This window comes from Capsicum annuum, chromosome 7 (genome assembly GCF_002878395.1).
Source record: "Capsicum annuum cultivar UCD-10X-F1 chromosome 7, UCD10Xv1.1, whole genome shotgun sequence".
NCBI lineage: Eukaryota > Viridiplantae > Streptophyta > Magnoliopsida > Solanales > Solanaceae > Capsicum > Capsicum annuum.
In genome coordinates, this window is record NC_061117.1 from 40,903,881 (window position 1) to 40,909,880 (window position 6,000).

A 6,000-nucleotide genomic window follows, 5' to 3' on the forward strand; every position below is an offset into this window, starting at 1 on the left:
ATATCATAAGTAAGATAAAAATGCATCTCTATGGGCCAAATATCATAAGTAAGAGGAAATAACATCTCTATGGGCCAAGTATTAAGTCTAAGAGGAAAAAACATCTCTACGGTCCAAGTATCAAGTCTAAAGAGGAAATAACATCTCTATGGGCCAAGTATCAAGTCTAAGAGGAAATAACATCTGTATGGGCCCTTCTTATCACATCATTTCTATAAGAAACAACATAGCTAAAATTCATCAGTCATAATCCGAGGAATATTATTAAAATTCATCAATTCACCAAGTAAATCTCATAAATAAGGCTTTTTAGTCTCAACTATGCCTACTATCCGCAACTAAGCCCAGAAGGGCTAACACAAATCTAGGCCTAAGTGGGTCGGACAATCCTACTTCTAAACCTCAATTTCATTAATTAGGGACACTATGCCCCAAACTAGGCTAAGATATCAAGTAAGCCATATACAAGCCTAAGATAGGAACTTCAACTAGAAATAAGGGCACTTAAGTCAATCATATCCAAATTACGATTCCAAGAATACCATACTAAACAAATAAGATCAAATATACTATTAATGCTTACAACACTAAAACCACACCCATAATCTAGCAATGTATCACATCCATGCTACAATTCAATCTCAACTAAGGAGAAGGCAATAGGAGTCCACAAGATTATAAACATACTATCCTATGGGTCCAAGACCATCATCTAATTTCCCAAAATATCAATAATCAAGGCTAAGATATCTTACTCATAATCAATCCTAATATTCATATGCCCACGCAATACATATCATACATTATCTATGAAGAAAAATGGACAAAAGCCTACCTCAAGGTAAATCGCAAAATCATACTTTAAGCACTACATACTCTTCACTTCACAAACCCCAAAATGTCATCATACTATCAAAGATATAATCTACTCATCAATACAAATCTAATGATACACATATTGCACTATTGTGCTTCAAGTCCAAAAACGACACCAAAAATACAAGTGGGTCCCACGTACGAAAATTGTGTGTTCGAGGTCAACTTAATGCTCATACTTCACCAAGGAATCATAATCCGCAATTAATGGGTGAAAACAAACCAAATTTAGGGATAAATCAAGCCCTAAGCTATATTGGGATTTTGGGTCAAGAACTACGAAATTCACCAATAAAGTGATAAAATCTTACATTAATCCGAATGATAATCATGATAAAAGATATTTACCAAGCTCCCTAGACACCCACAAGACTCAGTTTTGAGTTATCATACCCATTTAGGCTTTTAGGCTCTCAAAGGTGAATGAAGAATCCCCAAATTCGCGACCTTGGGGTATATTTATAGAACCCTTCGGCGAAGAGACGCGGTACCCTGAGACAGCAAAGTCAAAAACTTATTTTTGACCCTCGAAACTCATACGAAACCCAAAATATATGATCCAATAGTGAAAATTCAGTGTAAACAACAAATCAAATCCATTGGAATCATCAAAAATTCCATACAACTTCGTTTCGGAAAATAGTGGGGCCCACACATATAGTTCTGATTCTACAACTTTCCAACTAATAGGTCGAAATGAGCTCGGGTGCATTGTAACCCGAATCCATGGTCTACCTAGAATAAAATTAATATTTTTGATCTGCTGACACAGTCAAAATTTGTATCCGAGATTGTTTCTCTAAAGCTTTCGTCCGATGGTCATTTGGAACCAACGAAGACTTCAAAATAGAGAATTGACTCTAAAAATCAAATGAACTTCCCGATAAATGAACCGTCGGTCCCAGAAAGTCATAAATAACTTGGGGCAACTATGGATAAGCTCAAATGGCAGAAATAATCATAAATATGAAAAATGACTTGAAGGGTCATTATAATATCTACTACTAAAAGGACTTTCATCCCAGAAAGTCAATGAACAGAAAGAATCTCAAAGGCTCGAAGGAATAAGGTACTAGGCCCGCATGCTCCAATCATGACTTCCCATGTAACCTCCACGAGGAGAGAACACTTGCAAGGGATTTCACCGCAAGTATCTCTTTTTTAACCTGCACCCACACTTTATTCCCAAACAACCAAAACTCTACTTCAACCGCTAATTGTCCTCTAATTGAACTGAAAAGATTGATGCACACAAATCCAAACCATAACACGCTTATACCAACTCAAGTATATTACTTTCATTGAAAAGATCATCCAAAATTCCTAAAGAAAATTAAATCTCGAGGTCAAAACTGAAATAACCAATACGGGGCCCATGGGTTATCATCTGAACACTTATCAATTATAATCCAACCGACATCGAGAAGATCGAATAGGCAATCATAAAGTAGGCTCAACCACCCTATTAATGAAATCTAAAGAAAGGAAAGTCTAAAACAAATACTACACACAAGGTCAAGAACATCAACTTGAAATCTCAATATCAGGGCTAAATCATTCAGTCTCAAATATCTAAACTAAAACTAAGAACGGGTAGGCATTAATCCTCCAAATCTATCATACATCCAAATCACCATTCTATGACATCAAATAAAAAAAAACTAAGTCAATGAGGCTATATCAATGTCAACTATCCTAAACCAACTCTAGTATCCAAATTTGACATATCCGAGATAAATCATACCAAGCCACAGTCAAGATATATTTGATGAGCAAAATAACCACAGGGGAAACCACTGACTGAAAACAAAAGCAACCAACTCTATATTAGCTGGAGGGTATGAAATATAGTTGCAAGTTAGACATGATGCAAAAAAAGTATCCAATCTCCGCACTGATAACAAGGGTAAACTATCCCAAGGGAACCAACCCAACAAACATAAGAGATGAATCCATGACATCTTTACATCAAAATTGAAACTGTTATCAGACAAAGAAATAGTCACAAACAAAGAACGAACCTCAAAATGGTCAATCTTACAAATTGCTATATCTAAAATAATAGCCAAGGCGAAAACTTTCACAACCCAGAAGGTAAGTCTAAGGATCTCAGACTCAATAATCGGCAATGTAACTAAATTGCCAACTCTAGGGTCATAATAGAGCCACAAAAGGTTAACTTTCCTTTCGATATCATAATACATCCCCGAATCAATCTAATACAGCTAACCAAGAGGGAACACAATTAACCTCACCATGCTAGGGGAAAGAAATCATCAAATCGGGCTATATCTACTCAAGCCACCAAATAATAGCATAAGAAAATAAGAGTTTAACTGTATAACACTAGTCTAAATAGCTACTTAGCAAGAATCAATTATAAAGTAACAACATCAAGTGAGAATATCAAGTAATATTAGTAACCTCATCCAGTGGTAGCAACAGGAAAAACAATATCAAAATCAATATACTCGATAGACGGTACCAAAATGAACATCAATATCATATACCACTCAAGGGCCACAACAGGACTAATGTGCCAAGATAAATAGGACTCAAACCCAAACCATACCCATAGGGGAACAACATCAATATAGATCTACTTCATCCAATACTAAAAGAAATAAACCACGGAGAAGTAACATAATCATGAACTCAATAACAAGGCACCTAATAATCAATATCAATTCATTAAGGCATATAATCACCAATGGGTATGAAAACCCCAAAACACATAATAAGATATAAAGGCGAGAAATAAAATCACACTAGTCATGGAGATATCTACAATTTCATGCCTAATAAGTATAAGGAAGGTAAATCTAAACAGGCCTAACTCAGACCGACCGACTGAATCATGAACTGAGGTGCAACACATACTATCTCTAATTGGAGATGCCACAATATCACGAGGCTAATCTAAATGAGCTGAATAACTAAAACTCGTATGTCGAAGATACTCTCTATACTAGTAGTCGATCTCACTATAGTTGTAGCAATTCCTGAAGCATCAACATGGAAGGGACACAAATTGAGCTCAAATGGCTAGACAACTAATGCTGAGAAAAATCTCTACAATTATGTCATTCCTTCCGCAATCATAGCCTGTCTCAGGGACTCTAGGATGGAGGGGAAATATATGCTATCTCCATTTGATCAACTATCTCATAGTCTAAAATACTAACTACGTAGAATCGATGGGCTACAAATAAAGCTAAACTCTACCGGAAGTATCCTCACTCCTGAATATAATACTAAAAGCATTATACTAATTGCATGAAATCTTGCCGCCACTTTCATAAGCCTCAATAGCTATGCTCTCTATGGTCCTCTCATAATTGACAACCTGAGGGAAGGAAAACTAAGCGTCTATCAAGGGCTCCAACGCCAAACGGAGTGGCAATGCTAAACCTCTAATGATTCCTTGTACTATGCCCAACTCAGAATGATATAACATAGGAATAAGTCTGGCCCACTCAAGAAATCCAATCTCGTATTCAAAAACTGATAAAGAACTCTGATGAACACCAATAGATTCCACTCTGGTCTAAGAACTACTCGATCAATCGAATATCATCCATGGCTGAGAGAAATCTACAGCATAACATGAATTCCCAATGTTGAACCTCAAAAAATGAAATAGTCACAAGCTCAACTGGAGCCTAGCTAGCCAAAAATACTTTTTGGATGCTGCTGAAGAACTTTGATATCGATCTTTAACTCTTTAGTCCAATGTTACACTGAAACTCTAGAATATGTGCTAAAGTCTTATCCGCATCTATCGAGAATATCGCATCGTCCTTCGGGGATTGAATAGAGTTAAAGAATATGTTTGAGGATCAGAGAAATACAGACACACGATAAGGAATCAAGAAGTAAAATTCCTAAAATGTCACAGTAGCCTCCTGAAATAGGTTATGGATATCTCCGCACCAATCCACAGGACTCTACTTACACTTAGATCCTGTACTAAAATTGATAAAACCTGGATCTGATACCAATTTGTAACGACCCATCTTTTCAGGTCATGATGGTGCCTACTATAACCCACCAGTAGGCAAGCTAACCTGTAGTCCAGAATGGCTAGAAACGGACTACTCTATAATATAAGGACAAGAGTGGTATCAGTACAAGAGCTTCTAAATATAATAAGAGTACAAAAGTGATATATCAAGGAGAAATACACTGATTCAACTTACCTTTGAATAATACTTAGAGGCTATTCTAATACATAGGAGAGAGATAAGTAATACTTCGAGCGTTAGGAGCTCACTCTAAGTCTCTAAATCAGGGCTACTCTGCACAATACACTCTCCAATGACGATAACTACAGGCTGCAGAGGTATAGTATCAGTACCAATGGTACTCAATAGGTAACTGCCAATTGAGCTCCATAGATAAAGTAGATATATACAACATAGAAATAGAATAGAAACTGCACCTAATAGTCCATAAATCATGTAATAAGTCAATGAGAATAACAAGGGACAACTATCCTATTCTTGTCCAAGAGTCTAACATAATAAGACTAAGGAAGTATCAAGGTAAACTATCTTATTCCAGCTACATTCAATATATGCCAATGCTATAGCATATATCCCAGGTCAATATACAAATAAAGAGCAAAAGAAAGATAAATTGTAATATACAAGGCGAAGGAACGACTATATAATATGAACAATGAAGGAATAGATATCCGATTGTACCATGGATTCATATAGCTAGATATATATATAATACATTTAAATAGGAGGTCATCTCAAACATAACCTAGATCATCATGTTCTAATTTTAAGACCTCATTATAATACTATCATGATATAGATACTATCATACTCGAGGATTCTAATCCACATGGCTAGACATGAAATACTCATGCATAATAATACAATCATAAGATAGAAGGGTCCAAAGACATACCTCAAATCCCGATACCAAATCAATAACCAACCTGTCATATCTAGCCATAATAATGATCATAACAATGATAATAACAATATCAATAACAACATTAATAACCGACTACTCTGGATAACTAAATACCTAGACGAGCCTATGCATACCCCCACCACCCTAGACTGGAAAGGTTCAATCAACACATAGCATATTCTTCACTTATATTTA